Source organism: Neofelis nebulosa, chromosome 1 (genome assembly GCF_028018385.1).
Source record: "Neofelis nebulosa isolate mNeoNeb1 chromosome 1, mNeoNeb1.pri, whole genome shotgun sequence".
Classification (NCBI taxonomy): domain Eukaryota; kingdom Metazoa; phylum Chordata; class Mammalia; order Carnivora; family Felidae; genus Neofelis; species Neofelis nebulosa.
The window spans coordinates 32938175-32955594 of record NC_080782.1 but is presented as its reverse complement, the minus strand read 5'-3'; the positions used below and the strand labels follow the sequence as shown (position 1 = coordinate 32955594).

Genomic DNA, 17420 nt, shown 5'->3' with positions numbered 1-17420 from the left:
CCATAACAAATTATCATAAACTTGATGCCATAAAACCAAAGAAATGGATTGTCTCACAATTCTTGGAGCCAGAAGTCTAAACCAAGGTGTTTTTTTTTTGTTTTTGTTTTTGTTTTTTTTTATTTTTGGGACAGAGAGAGACATAGCATGAACGGGGGAGGGGCAGAGAGAGAGGGAGACACAGAATCGGAAACAGGCTCCAGGCTCCGAGCCATCAGCCCAGAGCCTGACGCGGGGCTCGAACTCACGGACCGCGAGATCGTGACCTGGCTGAAGTCGGATGCTTAACCGACTGCGCCACCCAGGCGCCCCGTAAACCAAGGTGTTTTGGGGGACCATGCTGTCTTTGAAGGCTCTAGGGAAAGATCCTTCCTTGCTTCCTCACAACTTCTGGTGGTTGCTGGCAGTCCTTGGGTTTCCCTGGCATACAGCAGCATCACTGTTGTCTCTGTCTGTATTGTCACATGTTTTTCCCGAAGTGTGTTGGTCTGTTTCTGTGTCTTCACGTGGCCTTTCCATAAGGACATTAGTCATTGGATTTGGGGTTCACTCTAATCCAGTATGGCCTGATTTTTTTTTTTTATTTATTTTTTTAAGCACTTGTCAGTATTTAATGAACCTCCCTTCATGTGGCTTCAAGCTACCAGGACACAGACTCCTCCCACACCCTTAATCTTCTCCTCAGCTCTTCTACTGAAGAATTTGGCCTTCCCCATGACAGGCTGTTTGGGGAGTTTCCCTTTCCCAAAACTTTGTCGTAGCCCGATCGCACCACATCGCTGATAGGAGCAGCTCCCGTCTTGTTTTTGGCAGCCTTTTCCTGTGACTGCTCACTGACCAAGGTCCGCAGTTTATCGAGGCTGACAGTTGGGCAGAAGCCCTGGTTCCTTTCTATGTGGTAATGCCTCACACCAGCTTTTCTGAAGTAACCTGGCTGGTATTTGTCAAAGTTGACCCTGTGGGGATGCATGCCACCGGCATGACCCGGGCCTCCTGGGTGCTTCCGGTGCTTGTGGACGCGGCCGTGTCCGTGGCTCACGTGGCCCCGAAGTTTTCGGGTCTTCCTCAGTCTGGATGGCCTGTTGGCAGCCCGGAGGAGAGAGCCAGTATGGCCTGATCTTAACTAATTACATCTGCAAAGACGCTATTTGCAAACAAGGTCACGTTCTGAACTTCTGGGTGGACAAGAAGTTTTGGAGGGATTTTAACCCAGCACAGTAGGGTACAGCACTGTTGCCTGGATGAAATCACGTATTGTCTATGAACTATCTAGCGTGGTTGCTGGTCCATGTTAGTTCATATCGTAGCTCGATAACTGTTGGTTCTCTGCCTTTCTTTCCAACCCCCAGCCCCGTGGCCACTTGGCCGTTGCAGGACTCCAGACGCTGAACTCATTCTGTTTCCACAGTCTGCGTCTCCCTCTTTCTGCAGTTATTCTGGGATGTTCCCAGCCTTCTTCACTGGCCGGTTGTAATTGTTTTGGATACCAGTTCTTTTATTGAGATTCTGCTCATTTGCAGCTTTCCTAGTTCTAGTTTTCAAGGAGCTTTACTGTAAATATAGTTGGATGAAAAACAACAAAGGGCTGCAGAGCACAGTTATCGGCAAAGGGACTGCTTTTTATTTAATTAGCAAAAACAAAGAAGTACATCCAGTTTTGACAAGGATACTGTGAAAAAGTAAACTAATAATACCTTTGTTGGGGCTCTTTAAACTGTTACCCCTTTTCCAAAAATCAATAAAAATAATATACTTTTGCTTTATTAATCTCAGAACTGGGAATCTGTCCTAAGGTAATAATTCAAAATACAGAAAACACCACAAATATTCATCAAAACATGATTTATGCTAGCAAGACTTAAATTTTTTTTAAGTTTATTTATTTTGAGATAGAGAGAGAGAGACAGGACAAGTAGGGGAGGGGCAGAGAGAAAGAGAGAGAGAGAGAGAATCCAAAGCAGGATCTGCACTGTCAGCATGGAGCCCAGTGTGGGTCTTGAACTCATGAGATCATGACCTGAGTTAAAACCAAGAGTTGGGTGCTTAACCAACTGAGCCTCCCAGGTGCGCTGATAGTAAGACTTTAGAAACAATGTAAGTGCCCAACAATAAGGATAGTTTAGGTAAACTGTGGCTTGTCCATTTGAGGGAACATTATACAACTATTTAAATATAAATATGAAAAATATGACTTATTTTTTAAGTGAGAGAAGATAATTAATAATTACAAATAGATTCATATGTGATTGTGATAAGTGTATGGGGTAATGTCAAAATGAGTAATTTTTTTCTGTGTTATAAATTTTCTATAATTTGAAAATATTTTCGTATAATTTTAAGTAAGACAGCAATAATGTAAGGAGATAATCCATACAGTTGGATGACTTGGTAGATATCCCATTTCATCTTTTGGGTGCTAGAGGCACCCAAAAGTGCTTAGAGCACTGATGTTGGCATTAGGTGGAAGCAAGTGTCATTTCTCAAACAGATTAGGACAAACCAGTGTTGTGGGAGCAGTTGCTAGTCAGGGGATTCCTACCTGCGTGACCAGTAAACTGGACTCATGAGTTATGGGGCCAGTTACTCACCCCTGACCATAGACAAGCAGCCCCATGAAGAGCTCAAGTAGATGGATGCTAATATCACTTGCCTCGAGAAAAATCTAAAAAGTCAAAACAAAGATGTGACAACAAAAAAAATTGCAAAGGTTTGTTGGTGTGATTTACATTTTATTTTTGCTTCTGGTGAATACATAATAATTCTCCCCTCCCCCAACAAGTGAGAAAAAAATGAAGAATATTATTGAGATACATAAGTTCGTAGGTTACTTTGGACTGTGAATACAAGTTTAATACAGATGATAAAGCTTTAATAATTTATCTTTTTGATACTGGTAAAGTCAAAGAATTCATACATAACTCCTTGGCTCAATTATATTTACTCATGTTATTAGTTATTTCTAGTCATTTATTTGGGAAATATTTATTGATTCTTATCACAGTCTTAGACTTGATTCTCATGTTAATTTTCTGAATTTCTGTTTATTAGTTTACTATTATGATAATTTTAAAGTACTTCAAAAATAAGGAAAACATACATCACTAAGTTTCAATTCCATTATATGTTCTCAAAGAAGTAGTTCTCAAATTTGATGGGTGCAGGAATCACCAGTGATGATAGTTAAAAATGCAGTTTTCTGGGCATTAACCTCAGAGGCTAGAGAGGAGTCTGGACGTCTTTGAAAGGAGGAAAGCAGAGGGTGCTGCCACAGGTGGGCTCCCACTCACGCTTTCCAAAAGTGAAAACTTAGCCACATGAAACCACGTGCCCCCAAATATTTTCCTTTAATATTTGAGGTTGAACATTAATTATCACAGTAAAAAAAACCAACAATAAAGATGAAAAGTGTTAAAACTTGGCGTTGTTTTCCAAAACATGAATTTCTTTTCCTTTTTTGGAGGTATGTAAGGAAAGCTCATCACCACGCTGCAGATGATGTCAACTCCTCTGTTCCTAGCACATTTTTGACACGTCACCCTTTTATTTCACAACAAACATGCTGAGGCAATGTTCCTTTTGTTTTAAGAGCTGACGATTGTCAGTTAATTATATCATGTGTTGAAGGAAAATTAATAAGGAATGCATTCAACTACAACTTGCATTTTCAATATTATTATCACAAATGAGTGCACTTCAGACACTCTAATATTAGAATCTAGATTCTCATAATGCAGTGTCTACTGTGAAAACCACGTGTAATTGTGTTCTTAACACTCATTCATCCAGTGGTGTCTGAGCTATGAGGTAATAATGCTTTTCTCTGTTAATAAGTCACTTTCCAGTATGCGAGGTCTTTCTGTTTCCCTTCCTTGAGAAAGCAGATGGGTGATTTATTTTTAAAAAATCTTACAAGAGAATGGTATAGAAGCCAGTTAAGCCTCGCCTTTTTCCAGAGTTGTCTTTACCTGCAGAATTATCTAGCATAATAAAATGAGGGTAGCTTCTAAATTAAAGATTGCTAAGGCAATGTTTCTTAAACTTTGTATGCATAAGAACAATATACCATATATAATATTTTTATTAATATTCAGATTTATGGGCCTCCATTCCAATTTATTAAATCTCAAATAAGGACTGAGAATTTACATTTTAAAATACATCCCCGTTTGTTAAACACTGATAGACTGCCTTATATACTTGGAGGAATTTCTCCCCTTGGGAATTTTGTAAAATAACTTAGGAGAGGTAATTATGAGTGACCTATGCTTTGAAACTTTTGGAGGAACTTATTTTAAACCTTAATTAAGGGGAGTTTAGCAGCTTAAAAGAAGCATTGAGAAGTTTTCCAAACATGGATTTTATATTTGGATGGCTATTGGGAATAAGTACACCATTGTATTTCTTTTTGGAAAGCCATGGCCTTTGGCAAGACCAGAAATTATCAGGATTTCCAAAACCCTGACAGTGAGAGAACCAAAGGAGTAACAAAGTGTGACAGTGATGGATGGCCCTATGCCAGGCAGTGCTCTAAGCATCTTGTATGTATTAATGACTTAACCTGACAAGTATCCTACAAAGTAGATATTATTATTTTACTCATCTTGTAAATGGGAAACAGAGGTAGTGAGAAGTGAATTAGCTTGTCCCCTTCTATAGCTTGTGAGAAACAGATCCCAGGTTGTTCTGAACTTGAGCATTCTGAAGTGGGGTCTGGGCCTCCACTACTGCACTATGCCACTGATGAAGGGCTGGTTCTCTGGGAAACTCATTTACCTTTCAACCAAACAAGGGGCTTTTTATATTAAGATGAGTATCTACAAAGGCAAAGCAATGACCTACATGCCACTTAGAGCTTTTTGATCTACGCTTCCTAAGACTTCTAGAGAAGGCCAACATGAGAGAAAAATAAAAGTAATAGCAAAGGCATTTACTTCAGTATTTGCTTGAATATTTGCTCTCAGAAGTAATAACTATTATCTTTTCGATTATATGAGTAGGGTCTTAGAGTCTTCTCTTTAGAGTCTTAAGAGTCTACAGAAAATTTAGGGATCATTTGGCTCAACAATAAGTATTTCTTCAATGAATGAATGAAAAGTTGGGCCCATTTTGCACATCTACAAGGACGTTCTGCAGGCTGCTCAGTGTAACAATTTGCATAAGCATCCTTAGAATTATGAGGGGAACTTTAGAGGTTAGTTAAGTCTAGAGGGAATAGGCAGTGTAGATGTGGTCCCATGTCAACCTCCAGGAAGGGTACATTGGGAGGACTAGAACCCCATGTTCAAGTGGGATGAACTGTGTGCCTGGGCTTCAACCTGAGACTCTAGAATGAGTGCAGGATGGCTACCCAAGTAGGGTAGACTTGCTTTGTACTAATGGTTTCTGTATTAGTTTTCTATTGCTGCTGTAATAAGTTACCACATACTTAGTGGCTTGAAACAACACAGTCTACAATCTTACAACTCTGTGCATTGGAAGTCTGATGCAGACCTCACTGACCTAAAATCAAAGTGTCAGCAATGCTGTGTTCCTTTGTGGAGGTTCTAGGGAAGAATCTTCTTCTTTGTTTTTCCAGCTTTCCAGGTCCATGTACCTTGGCTTGCAACTCTCTCCATTTTCAAAGCCAGTAATGGCAGGTTGAGTTGTTTTCACATTATATCACTCTGATTTCCTCTTCTATACCTCTCTTCCACTTTTAGGAACCTTTCTGATTATGTTGGGCCCACTCAGATAATGGAGGGTGATTTTCCTTTTTAAAGGTGAGCTCATTAGTAACTTTAATTCCACCTGTAACCTTAAATTCCTCTTTGCCATGTAACCCAACATATTCACAGGATCTAGGGAGTAGGGTGTGGACATGAGCATGGATGTTCTGGGGAGGTCTTTATTCTGCCTACCACAGCTTCCTAAAGAGTAAGGCAATTAGAGGGAAGGAACATGTTCTAGGATGTAGGGCTCAGTCATCCAAGACTGGATGTCTGACTAAAATGGAAAGCTGCCTGCTCCTGTTCTTGGCAGTTGCAGATTCTGGCAGATGCTGGTAGAGAAACAGTGAGCTGGTTGGCAGAATGAAGATGGAGAGACCATATCATATCTGGAAGGTCCGAAAGAGTCTTATTGGCTGAGAACTCCTCACCTTCTGTGCGCTGACTTCATTGAGTTTGTCCTAATGTTTTTAGAGAAAGAAGGTACTAAGGATTTTTCTCTTAGTAGGAGGACAAGCCAAGTCCTTTACCAGCTCAAGCATAGAAGGGCAGGTAGGAAGGAATACGTGTAGAGTTGGAATCCTAGGTAAAAGAGGTAGAAACATGAGCCAAATATACCTACCTTTCTTCCGTTCCTCCCTCCCCTCACTCTCTCCTTACTTTCTTCCTTCTTTCTTTCTAGTTTTCAAATTTGTGCTGTCAGTGTGTTAGGGGAAGGTATTATGAACATAAACACCACTATTATCTAAACAGGTTATATGTCCACAGGGTCAAAATCAGGCTCATTGTAACAAAACAGGACTAATAATAAAAGCAAAATTTCATCCATTTTTTTTTTTTTTTGAGAGAGCGAGCGGGAGAGGGGGAGAGGCAGAGGGAGAGAGAATCTTAAGCAGGCTCTACACCCAGCACTGAGCCCACTGCGGGGTTCAAACTTATGACCACAAGATCATGGCCTGAGCCGAAATCAATAGTTGGATGCTTAACTGACTGAGTCACCCAGGTGCCCCTCATCCGCATTTTTAAACTTTTATTTTATCTTACCAATAAGAGCTAAAGCATAAAGTGAAAAATAGCATGGTTTGCAGAGTGAGGGAGATATTACAGAATCTAGTTTAAAAAAAAATGATACAGTTGAGTGTTGGAGACCTTTGTTTTTGTAAGTTAAGCTAAGTGGAAGTGGTAGATTTGGACCCAAGAGAGGAATCATGTGACCTCCTAAATGAGAAGAAACCCACAAGTCATTAGTCATCTAGTTGATATTATTTTAATCACACAAAACATTGCCTGTACATCATTACAGGACTTTCCATTTGTTCTCCAAAGCAGACTAGACCTCTCTTAGGCTGGTTTATGTGCTTACCTAATTCCTGTTGTTTGGGTGACTGCATGGACAGGATGATTGAAACAGTTACGGACTTGCCTGACACAAAGCCATAAGCTAATGGAAAAAGTGCTTTGAACAGAGGCATCATGGGCCCCATGAGGGGAAGAGGAAGCCACAAAGAGCATCAGAACATGAAAATATAGGTCACATCTGCCATCCTGGGCATAGAGTGCACACCTTTTTTGCCGCCAAGAGCATGGGCAGGAGGCAGGTAGGATATGCATTAGAAGATACATTATTGTTGACTACAAAGGGTAAAAATTTTTGTGTCTTTGACTTCTTTTTTTCTCCCAATAGAGGTAGCTCTCTTGTCTCTCTATGGGGACTGGGTGAAGGGGTGCTGGTGGCAGGGAGGCTGACAACAGACTTCCTCTGGAGAACCACTGCTTAGATTTTTCAATAGTTTTTTTTTTTTTTTTAATTTTTGAGAGAGAGAGTGCATGTGTGCATGCACGAGCTGGGGAGGGGCAGAGAGAGATGGAGAGAGAAAGAATCCCAAGCAGGCTCCACATTGTCATCGCAGAGCCCGATGCGGGGCTTGAACTCATGAACCGTAAGATCATGACCTGAGTCGAAATCAAGAGTCAAGTGTTTGACTGACTGAGCCACCCCAGCGCCCCTCAATAGTTTTGAAGTCTCTGTATAAAAACAAAACAAAACAAAACTTTAGTATGCAAAGCATGGAACCTTTAGCAACTCTCTTGCCAAAATGAGCTTATTTGAGCATAAAGTGGAATATGGCACAATTGGAGGAAAAGTAAGCAGCCACCTGATGAAAATAAACAAATAGCCATTCAACAGAAGAATGTCTTCTTAATTTCACTTCTTTGTTTATCTCTGTGCTTCCAATTTGCCAGGCTCCAGGTGTCTTAAGTATGTTCCAAGAGGAGCTTTACCTAAGGACACTCAGTGTTTACAAAGCAGGGAGATTTTTCTTGAATATTGGCACTCTGTCTTTCCCCCCAGAGTCCCACTTCTGCTATTTGAGTGCTTTTTGCTTAACAGTCATGCAACCTCAGGCTGCCTTGGCTCATGTGCCTTCCAACTCCAACTCTACATTTCCTTCCCTCCTAGGCTGACTTGCCCTTCCTCTGAGTCTTTGATGCTCCCCCAGAGCTCCTCCCTGGTAAATCATCTAAGCCTTGCAGACTTGTGCCTGGATGTAGAGAAGAAATCCAAAATAGACATCCAAAATAGACTCTGATGGGTCACAGGATGGTGATGGCTGTAAGGAGGGGGCTCTGCTGGGCTGCTTTCCATCTTCATGTCTTCCCAGGACCTCTCCACTGAGGAGTTAGACTTCTAACATGGCAGCTCAGCACTTCTAGAGACTGAAGTGAAAACTGCCAGTTCTCTTAGAGTCAGGGCCTGGTGCTCACAGAGTGTCATTCCTGCCACATTCTATTCATCAAGCAGTTGCCAGCCAGCCCAGATTGAAGGGGAAGGGAAAGAGACCCCATTTCTTGCAGGAAAGAGTATCAAAGAATTTCTGACCCTTTTTAATCTGCCATAGGCTGTTTCTAGTTTGGTTTTTAACTTTATTAATTCCAGTTGAGTACAACCAGTCCTAGTTGTACCCCTAGTCCTCCTAACACATGATCTTTTCTCAGCTGTCTTTTAAGCTCTTATCTATAAGCTCTAGAACTGTCAGTTGTCTAGGCAAGGAGAAGACCATCTCACCAGCCCAGGTGATGCAGAGCTATGAGGGATTGGTTGATGTACACTGAATGTTCTTAGGAAAGTGATTCAGTCCCCAAATAGTTCACCCACCTCCTAAAATACTCACGATAGGAGCTAGAATGTCTGCAGGCTCAGTATGGACTCCAGCTGCTTGGGAGTGAAGTCCTAAGCTGCACTCCTATATAGTTAATGATATCTTACATAATATAGTTTAGAAGATATGCTAGTTTCTTCCTTCCTCCCTCCCACCCTCCCTTCCCTCTTCTTTCTTTCTTTCTTTCTTTCTTTCTTTCTTTCTTTCTTTCTTTCTTTCTTTCTTTCTTTCATTCTTTTGTTCTTTCTTTTGTTCTTCGTTCTTTCATTCTTTTCCCTCTCTTCCTCCCTCCATTCCTTTCTTCCTCCCCCTCCCCACCCCTCAATTCACTGGAAAGAAAAAATCAGTGCTGCCTCTCACTGATAGAAATCAGTAGCAAGCCAAGATAATGTCAGTTCAGAGCCTGGTTTTTTTCCTCTCTGCCGTCTTCCATCTGTGTACCGTATTGCTAGGGTGCTGCTCCTTTTTGCTCTAAAGAAATAAGGTCTGGTTCTCTAAAGATGACTTTGTTTAGGCTAATTCTCTGACTCAAAGATTAGAAATCAGAGGGATGTAACCATTCAAAATGATGTCTTCTGTATATGACTGTATATGGGGGTGAACAATGTCAGTAAGGGAGGATTTGCTTGGCTTGCACTATAGAGTTTTTGAGAGAAAATCCTGTTGCTTATAACATGCAAAAATGCATATGATAAACATGCAAGATATAAATATTTACATGCATCAAAATTTTATGGAGATGGAAGGCATTTCAAACAGTTCTATTTCTCTATGAGAGCAATCCATCTGCTGGATGTTTTTGACCTGTGAGATCAGCAAGGTTATAGCCTTTTGTGGGTTCACTTGCTGAAGGACAATTCCCTCTGCCCTGGGTCTGGGGTGCTACCTGTTCATTCTTTTTCTGGAAGCTCTAGGCAACCCCCCCACCCCTGTGCCCCACCCCCAGGGCCGTTGCTTTCTCTATGTGCCATGTGAGATATTTGTTTTCTCCTTTGGTAGCTGATGGCTGGGAGTCTCATTGCACATTTCCTCTGGTGGTAGGACTCTTAGCAAACCGAGTGCTGTGGTTTGCACCGAGAACCTGAGCATGTTGCCGCTGTGCACGACAGGCACTAGCAACTTCCTTCTTCCTTAAAAAGTCACATAAGGTTGTGGGGCTTGATAGTACATTTTCTGTGAGCAGTGACAAACCCTTGAAGTTTTCACACAGAGAACAGAAAGGGCTTCTCTTGGTGATAAAACTAGAATCATACACATCTTTTCCTTTTCTCTGTGGCACAGATCTGGAAGACAGGGAACGCTTCATGACAAGCCATAACTCGAAATTAAGGAAACTGGTCTGTGGTTCTGGTTTTTGTCATTGTTGGTGGTGTGTGTTTGTGTGTGTGTGTGTGTGTGTGTGTGTGTGTGTGTGTGTGTATTTTGAGAGTCTTGAACATTCGTTTGAGGCTGTGCTTTTTGTGGCTTGTCTGGGCTCAGAGTAATTCATGTCCTAGTGACGAGTCCTTCTATTGGCTGAAAGTGAAGCCTGTTCCATTATTATCAGATATTATAGAGATAGTGCAAACCTTAGAAAAATACTTTGTAGTATAATGGAAATTTAAATATCTGTGAAGTTATAGCCATGAAAATTATCTGTGGTAAGACCTTGCCAGGAGGGTCGTTCTGGTGTTTGTTGTGAAGCAGTTTTCTATGAAACACTTTCTTTCCCTTGTTTCCCTAGGGCAGAATTGATAATTGTAGGTTACCTTCTTGACATTTCTTTTTTATAGTCCTTAAGCTCCTTTTCCCTCAAAAGTATTAGAGTTCCTGCCACCGGTGGGTTCTCTCACTAACTCACTATCACTATCCTTCAGTGTAGAGACTCTGGAAATCCCCTCTGACATCCTTTCTTGCCAATTTCGTCTCTGGTTGCCCGCCCACAGTATTTTTTCCCCTAATCTGGTCAGTCATCTGTGACTTATTTTAGCACATGCAGCACTTCAGAGTTTGACATAGTAGCGTGCTGCACAGATTTGAAGAGAAGCTTTCCAGTGGCACACTGACCATAAGTTGCCTCAAAGAATAATAGTTAAAGCTCTTTGGATGTGGGAAGAAGGCTCTGGAGAGCAAGAATTTCTCCCCTGGGGTGTATGTGGTTTTGGGGCTAATCAGAAGCATGTTCGCATCATAAGGAGTTCTTTGCAAACTTCTGGTTCTTCAAGGTTCATTGACAAGGTGGTTTTAAGAGCTCAGTCCTCAAAGACATCTATAAAACTTTTGAGTTATAGCCTCACCCTCTCTACTGTTCAAAAACATTTTTGGAATTTTAGTATGCATATATTCATTCTAATATTAATAGGAAAATATATTTGATCCTTGGTTCTTATTTTGAAATTAAGAGGAAGAAAAAAACCAATGAATATTTTTTGAGCACATGCTAATGACAGGCCAGACACAGGTATTTTATTCAGCTCATACTAGTGTCAATGAAAGCAGAAACCAGATAGTCACTGAGATTGCCAAAACCCAGTGGAGGAGACTGGCTGAGCAAGCAATTAACAGCAAGCTTGGGTCAAGGAATGGAAGAGACCTAACAGTTGTAGGCTGGTTGCTGGCAACATTTCTTGTGCCCCGAATCCAAATTAGTGTTTTTCTCCTGTTTCTATTCATCACTTTATATCTTGGTGCTTCTTTATCTCTCTCCTGAGCCAGATTTCCTTTGTCCATGACTATCCCACTCCCCAACCCTTCCCACCTTTTTTTCAGGATCCTGATGTCTGTATCTGTCTTTCTTCAGGTAGCCTGATTATATTCTTGATTGTTCTTTTTTATTTTTGGAATTTGCACTTGTGAGGTCTCAACATTGGATTAGATTGAGTGTTCAGAGGGAAATATTGCCCTTGATTCTCTTTGGTTTCTTGTGGTCTCTACTCACCATCCCAAACCACCACCTCTGTATTAAATTTGGGTTGCAGTCATTCAAGAGCTGTGCTGTCCGCTGGTGGCCATGAATGTAAGCTTTATTTTAAATTTAAAGAAATGTTGAAAATAAACATTTTTTTTGCAAATTACATCAAACACTTAAAACACTTGGGAATGTTAACATTAACTCTTAATTCAAAATAATTCCATTTATAGAACACATCCTGGTGTTGGCCAATATAAGTGTACTTAAATCTGATATTTTATATATGCCTGTCCATGGATCCTTCCTAAAATTCAGTGACCATAAGGATTCAACTTTATAAGGTTAAGCAAGTCTTCCAAGTAATATCCCAGATAACTTTTTCAAATATAAAATATTTAAACCAACAAGGAAATTATAAAAACATATATAAGTTATACTTTAGGGCTTAATTAAAGGGCTATCTGAATACAGATACCAGACAGCTTTGCTGTCTGCTGATAAGACCTAAAATGAAAAATCTCACAAGGGTATTTGCATTCTAATCAGTGACTTCTGAACACCCAAAGCACAAGGTTCAAGGGTTGACCTTTGTTAGTGAACTGTTCTGTCACATTTTAGTTTTGCATTTCCTTGAATCACAGCAGGTAACCTGGGCTTGGTCTTGACTCAGCTGTTCAGAAACGTTAACATAAAACAACTTTTTTTTTTTTTTTTTGCTTATGGAAATGCCTGTCCCAGATCTGATCAGTAGCCACATGGTATAATTCATAATAAAATGCACGAGATAATTTATTATAAAATACAGGGTTTAACTTATAATAAACCTGATCCAAGAATATAAACATAGTTTAGCCAACTTATGTTCAGCCTACTGGGCTCTTTTTTGGGTCTAAGGTCAGTGACAGCTTTTTGGCTTTTAGAACTTGGTGTCTGGTTCTGGGGAAGGACAATGTGATTTTGGTGCAGGACAACTGGCTGGAATAGTTTCTTTTCTTTTTGAAGTACAGGTATGAAGATAAGATTAAATACATTTCCTTGCCATTGTGCCATACTTAGCTTTCAAGTTTCATATTATATATATATATAATAAAAATTATGCTTTATACTCTACTAGCTTCTGAAAAAAAATCTGAAGCTGAATACAGGAGTATTATCCATGCAAAGTCTCATATTGACCCTGATGTCCTGAGATCTTCCTTGTAGAGAAAGGCAGATTATGCCTTAGACCATTTCTTTTTCTAGCACCACTTTACATAAGGAATACTGGAAAGTTTAGCACTTTATTTTTCCGTGGAATTTTGCCAGGAATTTTGCCAACCCCCATCCACTCTATCCAAGTAGGGAAATTAGATTTCCTCACTTTATACTACCTCGTTAACTATATGTGTATGTACACGTTTACAGTCTCACAAATGTGAACTTTTCTATTTTTTCTTTTTCTCTAACATCACACACAGAACCATGAAGATCAAGAGTGTCTGTGACAGTTCCTGGCCTTTTTGTTCTTCTTACCTCTTTGCTGCAAGCGGATAGAATGGGTATCAGTGTTAGTGTCCATATCTTTCTGTGGTGTCATGTTTTATAGTTTGGCATAGTTTTTTACGTTTATTAATTTTTGGTGGCTATTTTCAGAATGATAGTTGTTTTTATTAAAAAAGATTTTTTTTACATTTATTTTATTTTTAAGAGGCACAGAGAGACAGAGCACAAGTGGGGGAGGGGCAGAGAGCAAAGGAGACAGAATCCGAAGCAGGCTCCAGGCTCTGAGGTGTCAGCACAGAGCCCGACATGGGGCTCAAGCTCACAAACCGTGAGATCATGGCCTGAGCTGAAGTTGGACGCTTAACCGACTGAGCCACCCAGGCACCCCTCAGAATGGCAATTTTGAGCTTGAAAGGCCCGAATGTCTAGGCTTTTGATGACAGTTTGAGGACTAGAGGCATGCTGAATAAATTGACTCCAGTGTCCTGCTAGCAGTGTTCTGTCCAAAAGCCACCACTCCTGAGCCCTTGTGAAACAGTGGGCTCTTATCATTAACCTTTCCTTAGGGCAATAGAAGACTTGGATTACAATTCCAAGCTAAAATTTTTACTTTGGGAATTTTGTGCACACTCAGATATGCAAATTTTTGTTCACTTTGTACCAGTCTACCAAGTGGCAACTCAAAACCTTTTGCTTTGGATAAAACCCAGTTTGGAGCATTTAAGGTACCTTGTCTATTTAGTAATACTACTCTTCTCCTAACGTGTTTCCTCCTTTGCCTACAAAATTCCCAATTCCATGTGGCAATTCACACCTGTTTTAGTGTAGTAGAAATGTAAAACCATGGCTTAGCTTTAAAGACCTGATGGTCAAAACAAACAAACAAACAATCCAACAACAACAACAAAAACCCTCTGTCTTTTGTTTAGCTAAAGTTTCTCCTTTTTATACATTTTCCCCCTTAAGTCCTATTTCTTAACCCTGTCTTCACCTTAGAGATCTCCACATATACCTTAAAGGAGAAATTTGGGCAGAATACCAAACTCCTAACACGTTGCCAAAGCAGTGGCAAGATAAAAATGTGAGTTGACTTTCTCTGACCCTGTTGTTCATTGACACATAGAAGTGTCATTCTGTGTCTAGTAATCCTTTGGCCCTCAACTCTGCAACAGAAGTTGCCTTTGTATTTCATCAGTTTTCCAAATGGTGCAGAATTTGACTTGACCCTTGCCCTCTCTGGGGAAATAAATTCAATACAGCATTTACATCAGGAGTCTACTAAAATTGTGAACTCTCTAAATGCAAATTCTTCTCTTTAGTTCTATGTGATTGCTTTAACAAACACAAAAACAATTCACAACAAAATACAAGAAATAACTTCCCTGCCTTATTTCAGGTGGACACACTTGTTGAAATCTGCTTTGTTCTCTACAGGCAGTCCTGTATTTGGGAGCCGATATCTCTTACTGATTTTTCAGTACTAAATATAATTTGATTCTCAAGATTAAAAAATTAAAACTAAATGTGTATATGTACATATATATTATGTATAATATATATATTTTATGCATATAATTACATATGGAATTGTTATCATTAGCATCCTCTTTAATATTTGTGAAACATCTACCATATGCATAGTGTCAGGCATTTAGGCGTGGTGGGGAATGCAAAGAATTGTCCAAATCTGTAGTGTGCCCTCAAGGGCTTTGACTTTGAGTTAGGCAGACAGGTACATTATTTAAGAAGATGTGAATAACTATCTAGATAGGATGCTGTGAGTACCAGAGTACAGCCTCTGGAAGAGGCTGTAAGTGTTACTGGAATTCATGCCATGCCTGTGGAGGTCAATGCTCTGAAGGTTTTACAAAGAAGCTAGTCCTACCATGTCTGAAATGGAATGGTTGAAGGGTGGGGCACAGAGATCTGAGTCACGTGGATGAATGGGAAGACGGCTGTCTGAGGTATCCTTTTCTTTCCAGAGAAATAAGAAGGATGACATTGATGAAAGACAAGCAGCATAGGAAGAGGTCTTCTAGTCTTGATCATAAGTTGTGTGACTTCAAGTAGGTCACTTACTGTCTTGTTAGCTCATTTGCCATATTTGTAAAATGAAGGCTGGTACACTCTTTGAAGGACAAGTTTTTGAGACAGAAGGTTAGCCAGAAAAGTCTAAGCAATTTGTTTATGAAATAGGAACTATATAGATTACTTTCTGCTCAGTAATAAAATCATCAAAGGATCATCATTCTAAGGTACTGTCAGTTTATAATCATGATCAGAGGATGGCTTTGGTAAAGGGCCATCACATATGTGCTGAGAAACACAGTGAAATGGAATGCATAAAACTAGGTAAGATTAATAGCAGTAGGTCTTAGGTGGTTGCAGAAATGTTTGAGAGTTTAATCAATGAAGTGACAGGATCTAAAGTTTAAATTTATAATTTAGTTATATTCTGAATGTGCAAAGCTCATGTTCTTATTATGATACAGTGAGTACCCCAAACTGTAGGTTTTAAGCTAAACAATGTCATGGGTTTTAAATTACACACGAGATTTGAGTGTTACATTTCAATCATGACTTCTCATTAAACATCCCCAATTTTGGGGCGCCTGGGTGGCTTGGTCGGTTAAGCGTCCGACTTCAGCTCAGGTCATGATCTCACAGTCCGTGAGTTCGAGCCCCACGTCGGGCTCTGTGCTGACAGCTCAGAGCCTGGAGCCTGTTTCAGATTCTGTGTCTCCTTCTCTCTCTGCCCCTCCCCTGTTCATGCTCTGTCTCTCTCTGTCTCAAAAATAAATAAACGTTAAAAAAAAATTTAAAAAAAATTAAAAAAATTAAAAAAATAAAAAATAAAACATCCCCAATTTCCCCACGAGTGAGCTAGAATCCAATTCAAAATAGGCTGCAGTGAGTGAGACTTGAAAAAATAGAAATGTACAGCAGTGGTCACAGGAGAAGTGAAATAGAGGCAGTGCACTCCCACAACAGTTCATAGGCTTATGGAGAGTGAGGAGTGATCTGAAAATATACCAGAGAGGAAATGGGTATGTGAAGAGAGTCTTGGAGGAGAGACAGATAGGAATCATGACCGTAATTCAACTCAGTGGGAACCTAAAAAATGTGACACACAAAACTCAAGGACCTCAATTCTGCTTTAAAGGTTGAGGGAAGTAGAACAAGGATCATGGCACTGGGAACACTATGACCAAATGATGACTTCTCACCTTCAGTTCACATGAAAGGGTTTACTTTGCTCCCCCTGCTACTCCCACCACAAAATATGCACATATTTCTAGGTAAATTGAGTGAAAGTTTTTAATTGTGTTTTATTATGGAGGTCAAGAAAATAACCTACCCTAAAACTGTCTTTAAATGTTCAGAAAAGGATGCAAATATTAAGTTAAGTCTCAACTCTCTGTTAACTAGAGGATCCAAATGAAAGTAACATTGAAATCATCCTTTTGCTTTCGAGATTGAAGATAAATAATCATGTGTCAGATGGTGTCTGTGCCCTATCCATATCCCTTTGGCTGACCCCAGAGATTGCTTGCAGACACTTCTTAGACATGCCAATATTTTCTTGTGTCTTTGTTGGAGAGCATTCTCTGGATATAGCAGCATGCACAGGACAGATGGAGAGTAAATGAAAGATAATGCTTTGAAGTGACCCTCCCTCAACCATTGAGGGTTAAACCATTGAGGGAGAAATACTCCCTTGCTTTTCTTTGGGATAATTTTTTCTTTTTTTCTTTTAAAGAGAGAGCGCGTGAGAGCGAGAGTAAGTGAGCAAGCAGGGGGAGGGGACAGAGGGAGAGAGAGAAAATTCCAAGCAGGTACCATGCTCAGTGCAGAGCCTGGTGCAGAGCTTGATCCCACGACCCTGGGATCATGACCTGAGCTGAAATCAAGAGTCGGATGCTTGACCAACTGAGTCACTCAGGTGCCCCTCTTTGAGATAATTCTAAATTGTGTTCCCTGCATCCTCTCTGAAGGTCTCCAGAATGATTGACCGTAGTTTTCCCATAGAATAAGGTGACTAACTCCTTCCAGATTTTTTGTGACTGTCCCAGTTTTAGTTTGGAAAGCCCTGTGTTGTGAGAACCTTCTCAATTCCACATAACCTGGGATACTTGACCACTCTACCATAAAGGTAGCTGGTTAGTCTTACTCTTTATTGGT

At 40.2% G+C, this 17420-nt stretch overlaps 1 pseudogene; it reads right to left on the bottom strand.

Moving 5' to 3' along the window:
• Positions 1-589: 589 nt before the first annotated feature.
• Positions 590-13332, bottom strand: LOC131515005 (large ribosomal subunit protein uL15-like; annotated as a pseudogene).
• Between the last annotated feature and the right edge of the window lie 4088 nt (positions 13333-17420).